Source organism: Odontesthes bonariensis, chromosome 9 (genome assembly GCF_027942865.1).
Source record: "Odontesthes bonariensis isolate fOdoBon6 chromosome 9, fOdoBon6.hap1, whole genome shotgun sequence".
NCBI classification, from domain to species: Eukaryota; Metazoa; Chordata; class Actinopteri; order Atheriniformes; family Atherinopsidae; genus Odontesthes; species Odontesthes bonariensis.
The window spans coordinates 26,553,739-26,566,360 of record NC_134514.1 but is presented as its reverse complement, the minus strand read 5'-3'; the positions used below and the strand labels follow the sequence as shown (position 1 = coordinate 26,566,360).

Sequence of the window (12,622 nt, the reverse complement as noted above, 5' to 3'; positions counted from 1 at the left end):
GTTTTATTCTTTTTCTTCCCACGATGAACCCACCGAAACGCTCACCCCTCTTTCTGTAAGTTGTTGTGCCTAGCGCCTCGTGTCACACTCTCATATTTTTTTTATTCTGACAGCTCAAGTCATTAGAGTTCAATCTGACTCACGGACTAAAGCTCAAAATACTGCATGGCACTCTGCAGCGAAATGTAGCACACAGTCGCTAGATCATCAGATTTTTTTTTTCCCCCTGAGGTTATCCAGGCTTTCAGACACACACACACCATCATATTAGTGGCTGCGCTCATCAACAGCAATTTGGTGATTTGAATTCCCTCTTGGCTGCAACCTTTTTCATTACGTTGTGATGGCAAGATGCAAATATGTCCGTGCGTTTAGAACTATGACATAACAGACGAAATTCTAAACAAATGTGTAGAGATGTCTCGGCATGAGTTTCCTCATTGTCTTTCTTGTGATGCTTTTGCCTTTGCTCTCTGTCTCTTGTTTCTCTGAGGTCTTGTTTTTCCAGGTGTCATATCCAACAACGTGGGTCCCTTTAGCTCGGATACCTCTTTCCGTTCCAGCTCTCCTGGCTGAGCTCCTCCGAGAGCCACGTCTGCTCTCCAGGCTCAGAGGAGGGTAAAGCTGGCTGAGGTGATCCTCACACCAGACGCTGTCTCACCTCCACAACAGACTCGCTCTTTATTCAGTGACGCCTGAAATTAGATGGTGGACTTCTTAAGGGGATGGAAAGGTTGTGGTGGAACTGGCAGTCGGCAGGTCTCTGCCAGCGACTCAGTCTGCAGCAGTGTGTGGAGATGTGTGGCGTGGACCTTCAACAAATCTGAATAATATGACTCATTTATGTGCGTGCATTTCTGAGTGAACTCAAGCCAATTTCCGCAGTGTGTTTCTGCATTTGTGCCACTGTGCACAGTCAGTCAAGCATGAGTGAATGCCTTATCTATGACACAGTTGCAGCTCTTCCAGAATTAATTCACCACTGCCAAAACCAACATATGTGCTCTTGTCTTGCAGTGATTCTGCCCATGTCCAAGCTGTCACCTTTATAAGAAATGAGAGATTGTTTAACTGAGGTCGTTTGTGCATGAGCAAAACTGCAAATGAACCTGATTAACAGGAATAGAGCTTCCACAGTATGCCACCTACCGAATGACATAAGTGAGAAAACAGACTCCTTAACTTACTTTCCTTTTCTCTCCGTTTTTGACCACATCTTCTGTTACCATCTCCCTCATTCTGAGCAACTCCCCCCCCATTCCTACTTTCTAAATCCCCCTTTTCTCTTTCAGTGCTGCAGCCCACCCTGCTCCGAGCTTCAGTGGTACATGCCATTGGAAAGCCCATCTCTGGAAGGGAGGAGGGGAGGGTGGTCTCAGTCTCAGCTTAGAGGCTACTTTAGTCCCCAATCATAAGCACATTCGCAGACGTCTCTGCGCGCTCAGAGCCGTTTCAACCGCCACGCCAGAGCAGCCCGCTTCCATGTGAGCTGATGAGCGGTGGGCAGAGAGAGACAGAGAGATATACAAAGAGGTACTCAGGGGAAGGGTGGGAGGGAAAGCAAGAGAAAGAAGAGGTGAAGAGCCACAGAGGCACAACACACACATCGCTGCCACTCTGACGTCTCCTCTCGCGCTGTTCCGGCGTGTGTGAGCATAAGAAGAGAAGAGAGGGAAGGAAGGAAAATAAATCCTGGGAGCTCAAGTCCTCTCTTTGCTTTATATTTCTCTCTTTTTTTTTTAATATCTCCATCAACCAATGCACAAAGGCGGGCTTCTTCTGGCACGGCAGAGTGAAAAAAAGGGATGCTTTGAACACTGCCTCTCTTTCGACAAGGGACAAGGAGGAGGAAGAGGGGGGACAACACACAGCAGGGACAAAAACAGGATTTCTAGAATGAATTCTGTCGCATGCGCTGGGAATAGCAGCCTCCCACTGAAGTCTCTGAATGAGGTAAAAACAATGAGACCACATTATATCCTTTGTGTTCAGTGCCTGGCCGGCGTGGTGAGAGGCACTTAAAAGCATGTACGTATGTCTGACAGAGATGAACCAATTTTCATGCCGATCAGGTTTGCAACAGTAGTCGGGAGATTGCCATCTGTCCCCGGGTCACTGTGCGCGGCGGCGCAGTGGAAGTGAGTGAGGGAAATCTATGCATGTTGCAATGTTGCATGCGGCAGAGCAGCAGCGTGAGCTGGTGCCAGAAGAAGAGTTCTGTGTCAGCCTGATGAAAAGAATTGGTGATAATCCTCATGATCAGCGTTTGGGTGTCGAGATAGCAGCGGGGCAGGGAGAGATTTTCTCTGAGCTGACCGGCAGAACTGCGAGTTCAAAGGGAATTTAGAGTCCGTGATTGCAGCTGACAAACGCATAGTGATTTCACTTTTTTCATGATGTATGAATTGAATGTCCCGTGGTGCGTTGAAAAAAAAAATTCAAAAATAAATCATTCATGGAGTCTTGAAGAAGAGGGACTGAGGAGTAGGGGGGGAAAAAAGGCACCGTGTGAATTTAAAGCAGTTTGAGGACTTTTACCGGCGATGCTGGAGAGGCATATGCCGCCTTCCAGACAGAAAACAACTTGTTCACAGGGGTGAACAAGAAATCAACATCGACTCGAGAAAAAGGAGGCTGGAGTTGAAGTTAAATGGGGTGTGTGGTGTCATTTCTGACGCCTGCCCAGAAGACAACAGCTCTTTGAGAAAAGGATGAGGTGATAGTGGCTGAGAAAAAGAACATTAGTGATGAGGTGGAAAGGTTGCAGTGTTTACATGTGGAGTTAAACCATTGTGACCTTTGCAAACCATTGTTGCAAAGTTCAGTGTTTAATGACTTATGGTACTGTGCAAAACTCTTGAGCCACCCCTCGTTTTGTTATGTATCATCAGGGTAACTAGAAAAAGGTGCAGCCATCCCAAAATGAATGAATATTTTTCAAGGACACACTGATCACTGTGGTTTTGCTACGTTGTTTTTTATATTTGGGGAAACAGCACTGCTTCATCCCTTTTAGGTGCCTTTATATGCTTCAATGCTTTATAGGTCAGTGTCAGGGAGCTTACCACACAAAAAAATCCCACATCTCTCTCTAAATTTTCAGGTTCACATAATACACTGAAGATGAGTGAAAAGGCAGCAAATGTCAAAGAAATCTTTAACAGACCTTGAGAGAGCCTGGAGAACTATTACTTAGGACCACTTTAAAAGATTACATGAAAGTATAGCTCTTTGAAAGCAAAATATAAATAAATGAGGGGCGGCTCAAGACTTTTGCAGCATACTGTATATTTGTACGTGCAGTTTATTGCAGGTTAGCAGAGACTCTTAGTAATCTCAGTGGAAAATCTTGCACAGTGTGGGTAGAGTGCCGTAGGTTTGGGCTCCAGTCCTAAATCCTTACTCATGTGTCAAGACACATCAACATATCCCTGGAAGTTCTGACTGGTCCAGCAAAAGCATGCTGACACCCATCATTACATCAGGCATTATGGGCAATATGTTGTCTTTCGAACTGATTTTTTTTTCTTTCGCTTTCTTTTTTTTTTGAGCAATTAATAATGTCATTATCACAGCCATGTCAGAGTGGTTTACATTCCACACAGTCACCTGAGCTGACTAACTGTTCTCCTTCCATTTTACAGTCTGCAAACGTGACGGCAGCAACACCTGGCGCTCGTTTCTCAGCCTATACGCCGCTCCCATGCAGTGACACTGTGTGTTCCCAGCTGTTTCAGACACAGACATTAGCATGCTTCAGTATAGCTTTGCACTCTCTGACCGCGTACACATTTAGATTCTGCTCAATACAGTAATGTCAGCAAATAGCTTCCAGAGCTCATTTATGGAGATGGTCGGCTTGTCATTTCATTTTGTGTTCAAGATTGCCCCTCTCTTTACAACAGAGAGCTGAGGGACCAAAAACAAAAACACAAAATAGCTGCATTTCTGCCATTGTAACTCAGGGTTTAGTGGCGAGGATAGAACTATTACTTGTCTTTTTTTTCTAAATGTGATTTATTTGATCATAAGCGCTCATAGATAATAAATCATAAATAAAAGAAAAAAGAAGCCTGTCTGTCAGGTTGTGAATCTACAGTTGTCCTTAGTTTATTATTTATGCTTTAACAGTGTAATTTTGCTTTGTCTTTATTGAGCTCCAAGAGAATTCAAGCTCTACAATCATTTGGGAAGAAAACCCTTTCTAAATCTCCACCTTAAGTAACTAGAGTGTTAATGGCTAATTGTCCAGAATAAATACCCCATATTACTAAAGCTTTCAAGCTAATAACAACTATTGAAAATATGGATCCTTTTTTTTTTACTTCTCCAAAGTGCTTTACACATGCTTCTCGTTCATCCATTCAAACAGACACATATTGTGCTTCTTTTCATATATATGCACTCTCTCTATATATATACATATGTATAGTATGCCATGCTTTTTCTCTCTAATAAATCACTCATCCATGAACATATCAGGGGCAATGTGGGGTTCCATTGGACACTTTGAAATGCGGATGCACTGGGGATTACACCACCAGCCTTACAGTGGGTAGACAACCACTCAATCAGCTGATCCACATCCACTGCTTATTCAGTCAGAGCTTCAGATTTGCAGAGAGAACTTTAATCACTTTACAATGTTATCAAGCCCATTTTTTTGTTATCTCCACCTAGATTTAACTTCAATAGATTTTTCATTATTTTGAAATTGAAATTCATTTGCTTTTATTTTTTGCTTTGATATCGACATCAAATCTCATCATTAGTAAATGTGTTCACCCAATCTAAGTTAAACTACATTGGCTGATCATGCTCTTCCAGTAATTTGTTTGATGTTTAATATTCCAACATGGAAATCGCATTTCTAATTGACGTTCCTTTGCCAAGTTGAAATTCTGATTTCCCCTTTGTTATTGAATGCACCTATGAACAGCACTATAACAGCCCTCACAAAAACAAATATCAGGGAAATATTGGTCATATAAGCAACAGTTCTGAATGCTAGCTACTTAAAACTTAAACAAAACACAGAAGAATGGAGCAACAATAAGGTTCAGGGTTTATAGAGTCAGTATGGAGAGAAAACAGCATTCCCTATTATAGTGTTAATAACCGACCAGCAGCCGTATGTTCTGTGATGCCTGTCGGATATGTAAATGTAATGGAAATGGAACCGTAATGGAAATGTGATTATTTGAGGACAAAATTGCCCGTCAAGAACCAGTTTGGTTTGTGTGTGGTCTGACCTCTATTTACATTGTGCTCTTTTATACCTAATAACATGGTCCAAGTTATACTACTGATCTAAAAAAAAAGGAGAGGGGTGGAGTGGAGTCGAGTGGCTCACTCCACATCCTAGAGTGATCTGCTTAAATAGAGGGGCAAATAACTGAAAGAAAATGCATGCCACAGACATTTCATCAAGATCTGAGGAAATTTGGTTAGCTTGAGAAAAAAGGGCACAATATGTCTCCTTTAGAACAGCATGCTGCTAATTTTTTAAAGGCTGCCATTCTGTAAATGTAACCTTTTTTCTTATCAACAATAAGGAAGTGAGCAAATTACGATTAATGTAATCATGACAGTGTTACCATACAATACTGCTATGTGGGTGAAAAATACTGCGCTGTAAACACATGTATTGAATGTCCAAATGTACAGCTCATCGCGGGTAGCTCAGCAGCCTTTCACACATCATTGCACTGTGTTATAACATATATGAAGCCTGACAAGATGGAGGGGTGGGCTCCGAACAAATGTTTTGAAAGCTACTGACAAGGCTGTGGAGGCTTAGAAAACGGAGGGCTGCATCTGGGTGAGAGTGAAGCATGTCTGCCTACACTGAGAGCTCAGAGATGCAGATTGTGAAACTCCACGAGGCTAAATTCAATTGTGTTTGATGTCTGTTCAGTGGATGCAGTATGGGTTTCTCTTTGAAGGTATCTGAGCTATCTCTGGGTGTTCGAACATGGAACTGTCCACCCTCAGCAGCAGCGCAAAGCATCAGACAAAAACAAAAACATTTGTATTTCTCACAGACAATAGATTGCTACGTTGCATGACTGAACAACACAGCGTTACAGAGTTGGTACAGTGTGTGACTTCTGTTGGTGCACAGGTGCACTTTGCCTGGTGCATCTTCATAAAAATGATTAATAAAAAACACCTCAGTCATTTTCAGACTAGCTTCCCACAGTTTAGATCACAAGCTTTTGTGTTCACAGCAGACAAGTAGGATGTAAGTGTTTTATTGTATGCATGAACCACACTCAACTCCTGAAATCATACCACAAATACTCAGAGATGTATTATACTCTTCTTTTGCAATTGTTTCATTTCATTAATTCCATAAATTAAGATTCAAGAAACCAGTTTGAGGAGTAAGGATGTAGTAGATGTAAACAAATATATGTATTTGATACTGAAGACATACTTGCTCTTAAGGTGTCATGAACAGGTATCATAATTTGTGTCTTCATTTTATTTCGTCACAGGTGAATTCCATGATAAACCACTTTGTAAAAACATTTTATTGAGAAAAAAAACAATCAATTATTTTCCTTCAGATAGCTCGAAGCAAAGGTGAAAACGAGACAGAAACAATGTCTGAATATAATAGTTTTGTTTTTATTTTAAAAGTTGTTCAAGTAAATGAAGCGCTGTGCATGCAATGCATACTGGATTTCATAGCCTCTCATTATTTCAATACCAGTGTTGGCTAAATACAACATGATATGATATTTTCAGTTGAATGTGCTTAAAAGTGATCAGATTGACTGTAAACTAGTTACTTGTTCGCCCAGTTTCTACTTTATTGGTCAAACGTCCTGATATAGTGCATTCTCTCTCTGACATCTACGAGAAAAAAAAAACATATAAATGATTAAATGTTCTTGAGGCAAATTTCAGAGAGAAAGAACGTTTTGCACATCCGTCTGATATTATGGTGATTTCCATAGGAATGAGATCATATGGACACATGGTTGCTGAAATAGGGCATTACAAACACAGAGAATGGAGTTGTGATTAAAATGTCTCCAAAAACTGGTCTAAGTGCTCTGCCCATTTTCTACAGTTCTTGTCCTGGGATATGACCCAGAAATAGCAGACGAAAGCAATAAGAAAAAGAGAAAAACAGCAGCAGATGTCCAATGCACCACTCAATATGGTACCAAGTTTCAGCCAGTTAAATTGTTTTTCAGTTTTTTTAATCTCTGACATGATACGTATAATATGATGATAATGCCCAATACTAACGAGCTGAAATGGGTTTATTGCAGTGGTCGGATACGTTTTGGTCAAGAAATGGATTTCAGTTAAAACGCTGTGCTTGAGCCAGAACCTTAGCCTGGCTTAACTGTGAATGGAAAATACTGAGGGCCATAAGCTGATGTCAGAATTGTATGGTGTCAAGGCCTGAGCATGGCAGGTGCTGAAAATGCATGTAATGTCCTTTGTAATAAACAGCTAAGACACAGAGTTAGGGCAAAATGACAGCCAAGAACAGTCTGCTGCAGCCGTGCTGCTGTTCCTCCCTGGATTATGCTCCATGGGATGCTTAAAATCTGTCTGACTGCCCATTACGACAGCCACTATTGTGGCTCATTAATGTCCTGCAGAGGAATTAGAATAAACTGTGCTCCACAGACTCTCGCTGGCAGAGGCTTTCTGCCTTCTCTCCAGCAACTTTTTTCCCCTCCAGGGACAGCAGTTGTTTGCCTGAGGTACATCACAGCAGCTCAGAGAGATCAGCAACACCAGATAATTAGATGCTCAACTCCTACAAACTGCCTGGACTGTTGAATTAATCTTAACTTGTTTCAGCAATTTCAGGAAAGCAGTGTGTAGGCCACCACCACTCACTTAAAATGGGAAATGGGGCTTGAAAGGGGAGGACTGTAAGGGATGGATGGTATGCTACTGTCTCTTATAGTAAAAAGGGAAAGGTGCTCTTAATAGAATGCATTAAGGTCAAGAAATTAAGTGCTTGAATAAGATCATAATGCATAGCTTTAAAGACTTCAGATTGTGCTGTTTCATCAGAATATAACTCATTCAGATAAAAGCCAAAAATCAGACCAAGTATGACATTATACTGGTTGTTCTCTTTGTTGATGCTGTCATGCTCCTCAGCTATGAATAAACTGCGTCAGCAGATGCCTACATATATCATCACTGTCAAATGAAAGCTGCTGTAACGTGCTTTTTTAAGCAACAAAGGAATCCTTATTCCAATCAGAGCCGCCACACTGGATGTGTCTCGCATCTGCTGAATAAGTTGCCCTATAGGATCAGCATTTTTGGTTTGTTTTTGTTAGTTTTTCAGGATTTTTACTGCAAAGGAGTTCAATGCCGATTCATCTGGCAATTCTGCATGATTGATTGATTGCATGATTTGAAGTTTTTCTTGACAATTTTTTTAATTATTATTATTTCTAGGGGGTGTAATCTCATTGTGGATATTTGTGGTTACCCATGGTCCTTTGGGGCAGAGAAGGTATTAGACAGCTGGCAGTGTGAACACAGCTGTTTTGTTCACATTCACCAGGCTTGCTAAAGATAAGGAGATGTAGCAGAATTGCCACTGGAGGTGCACTGTATGTGTAGTCACACGCATATAGCACAGACCAACAAAAACAAGGACACACACAGTGTACGATGTCTTCAGGCACTAACAATAAGCGAAGCTCCTGACCCAGCACCCAAGCTTTACCTCCCCCACCGTCAAACCATGTTCTGCCACACAAAGAGGCCAAGAATAGGCTGGTAAACAGCTCTCTCCTCTGTCTCAACTATCTTCAGATAACAATTACATAACTCAGGAGGAGAACAAAAAAAAAAGGAAGAGCCTCATTCTGTCTATCATGGTAAAATAAGTTTAACCTACAATCATTGCATAAGAGATGGCACAGTTTGTATCTTTGGCAGAGTGATAAGCCCAGAGGGAGGAGCCGTTGCATTTAACCAAGTGTGAAGCTATAGGATAGTAAACTGTATATTTTGCCCAACAGAAGGTGTCTGTGATCAGAGGATGAAGATGATAATTTCACATGATGACAGAGGTCTTCCCTTCTCGTCACCCTAACCACTGGACGATGATGTGACCTGACAGTGGTGGCGAACACTGTGGGCGTGTTAGTTGCTGTGTAACATCAGTGTGCTGCTGTGATGTTGTAAAAACAAAGCAATGCCACTGAGTAATTCTAGGTTGACAACAGATGTTAAAGAATAATTTCCTATCTCTGCCTACCTGAAGATCGCTACCGTCACTGCTGATGTATTGTCAGGGTAGGAAGATTGATGCGAGGTGAATCTTATGTAGCTTTTATGCCTTTGTCTGGCTGGTGAACATCTACTTCCCTGCAGTGGTAGCTGGTGCCATTACTCACATATCAGGCGACAGCAATGGCCAACAGAGTGTAATGAAAAAGACCACCGTTTGTGACACAAACGAGCTCTCTTAATTGTCCTTTTGTGAAAATCCTACAGGGTTTTGTCTTTAATCCCTCAGCTATATTCTGAATAAGAGTCTGTCCACCTCTGCCGGAGAATAGAATACCTTAAAAAATATTTTGGGAGATTATTTTCCCGGCACCAGCCAGAGTTAAAAAAAAAAAAAGAAGCCATTAACTAGAGTTGCTTAATAAACACATGCAGACATTTATGAGCCTCACAATAGCCGTTCAAATCAATATGCCTTCATATAAAATTTGATGAATAAATGAATGACTGGACAAAGCTGAACTGTTTAAATAAAATAAAAAACACGTCTGACCACGCAATTTGTAAAGTGGAAATCATTAAAAGCTATCTTGTATAGTTTTTTGAAACAGTGGGCAACAGAAACATGGTTGATATTATAATACTTTTTTCAAAATCAGTACAGATAGGCATTTATTTTAAAACAAAATGTACAGACGAAAGTATATTTAATACCTGAGACCATACACTGACTGACAAAATATGATAAATACAGCGGTCAGGGGAAAAAGGTGTCAGCACATGACACATGGGATATGACTGTCCTCCTCCCCAAAGTTTACCAATGGATCATGGATCATCATATGTTCATGCAGGAAGATATTATGTCAAAAAAATATTTGACCTCATCTGTATGTACACGTGAATTTTAAAAGTGGCATCCAAAAAGTCATGGTCATGATGTACAACAAAAGTAATTTAGACCTGATCAGGAACGTTTTCTAACATAACCCCAACCAGGTTATTGTCTAAAAAAAGTGGATTAGTTAAGTGTTGCCATGTTATTAATTGAGCATATTTCTGAAGTGGAAAAAAAAAAACAGCTGTCATGCGTCGGTCTTAATCCTTAATGTCCCACGAAGAAGAATTTCTGAAATTGCACATAACTGCACCCTTCACACAACCCTGTTAAATATTTAAAGCCTGTCATTATGTAGTACAATAAAAGAAAAATCCTTTATCCTTTTTTTCTTAAAAAGAATAAAACAATGAGCAAATTACAATGAATGTAATCGTGAGCATTTAAGTACACAATACCACTATTGTATACTGACCTTTCTGCAGCCTCTTAAACAAAATGGGGAAACACACCAATGAGTTGGATTTCCCTCCTGCTGCTCGAAGAGACGTTGCTTTAAAAGCACCTAAGGATATGTACAAACGACCTATCGATTGGAAGACTTGCTGCATTGGATGAATTAACAACAAAGATTTTGCTGCTTCAGAAGGGCAGCAATAACAGCCTCCTCGATCTTTGAGGATCTCCTTTGAAGGAGTTCTTTGAGGATCTCCTTATTCTGACCATCATGTTCTCTAATGAGGTGGCAAAGCCTGAGGACTCGAGGGAGGACACGCTTGTCACCGTGCCAGACGTTGCTGAGGTAGTTATAAAGCTTATGAACAGGATTCATCATGAAATGCTGAAGGTTTTGGACATTGAGGAGCTGAATTGGCAGACATGCCTCTTCAGTGTTGCATGGCAGACAGGCAGACATGGAAGAGATGCAGATCAGAGTGGAGGACACCATTTTTAAAAAGGGGGACTGTGGATGTTGGAAAGGCGGTTCCAACCAATTGCTGAACCTCAGATTCAAGAGAAACAGTATGGTTTCGGTGCATACTCGTGTGTTTTGTGCACTTGGAGAAAGCTGACAACTATGTACCTTAAGACGTTTTGTGGGGGGCACATTGGTGAGACTATGGGCTATTAGGTCTTTGCATAATCAAAGCAAGAGTTGTGTTTGCATCCTTTGGTACATGGTCGAGCTCATTCACAGTGCATGTTGCCAAGCATGTACCTTGCCACCTATTCTGTTTGTAGTACTCACAGACAGGATTTTGAGGCATAGTAACAGAGAGGTGGATGACTAGTTTGGGAAACTCGAGGTTGCATATAGCTCTTCTGGCCTAGGAATACCTTGAGATCTCCTAGGGAGGTCTGGATTTCCCTCCTGGATCTGTTGCCGCCACGACAAAACCTTGGCTAGGTGGAAGAAAATGAATAGATGCTTAAGCCTCTTTGTTTCCTTCAAATGTAGTCACATAATGAATATATCTACCTCTCCAACGTCATTAATATTTTTGTACTTCTCATGTTGCCTGATTAAAGAGCAATCCAATTTCTTTGTAAAAGGAGGCGGTATCTCTGACGAAAGCACAACGATTTTGCAGATGTCTGTACTGTGATGAGGCAGCTGTGGCTACACTGTTTTTCATTGACCACGCAATCAATTTTTCTTAAAGAGCCAGTATGGTTTTTGTCTTCCTTTGCACTAGGGGCTATGCTCAAAACCTACATTTGTAGAAGTACTTGTTCTAGATTAAGAGAAGGAGGGAAAAGAAAGTAAACTACTTCATAATGTTTACCCTGGCTGTTGAAAAGTGATGCTTAAGGTTGCCTTCCATATTGATTTATATCATCAAAGATTCCTGACAAAATAGCAGTGCGTGATGCCCTGGGATGAAACTGGACTCCATAAACTTGACCCTGTAAAGCTGCTGGTGTATATTTAGAACAAACTGATATGTCCTCCAGCATCTTCTTGTGGGTCATCTTTGGTCATTCTCATATTTCTCCAGCAGGAAAACTGTGCTGAAGTTGCGTTGGCTTCTGTTGATGAATTTGTGATCCTCTTTGAAGGGGTTTGAAATTGCACCCTTGTTGCCTCTCATCCTTATCTTTTTTTATGAAGTACGGTGTAAATGCCAACATGTTATGTAATCTACAGAAAACAACTTGCTCATTATTAAGCAGTGCCTTGATGTGTTTCGGGAATCCATTGTTAGTGCTAATGATGCTGCCAGGCCTGTGAATTCATCAACAGAAGCAATCTCATTTTCTGCTGATCTCAATCTCCAATGTTATTAACAAACAGGATGTTTGTCAGACATGAATTTTGTCTCCAGGCTGGATGGGAACACTTGTATTATTAGTTGTCATTTAAAGGCTCAGGTCAAATAACGGGGTCTACCATATTCCTCTAAAAAGGTCTGATGTTTATTAACACAATTTCAGCAAATTATTGAAAGAACCAGCCAGAGAAGTTTAAAAAGGCTGGACAAAATTGCATCTATTTCCATTTAAAAAGGGTGTAGAGACAATCTGTATTGTGTGGAAAACTTTCGGCACAAATAG

General features: G+C 41.0%; 1 protein-coding gene across 2 annotated transcripts in view; it reads left to right on the top strand.

The window, feature by feature from the left end:
* The first annotated feature begins 1,421 nt into the window (after window positions 1–1,421).
* Window positions 1,422–12,622, top strand: part of LOC142388510 (galactosylgalactosylxylosylprotein 3-beta-glucuronosyltransferase 1) — an 88,026-nt gene continuing 76,825 nt past the window's right edge. For both annotated transcript variants that reach the window (XM_075473865.1, XM_075473864.1), the window contains exon 1: window positions 1,422–1,953. The gene's annotated coding sequence lies outside the window, so the exon portion shown is untranslated. The remainder of the gene's footprint in view (window positions 1,954–12,622) is intronic.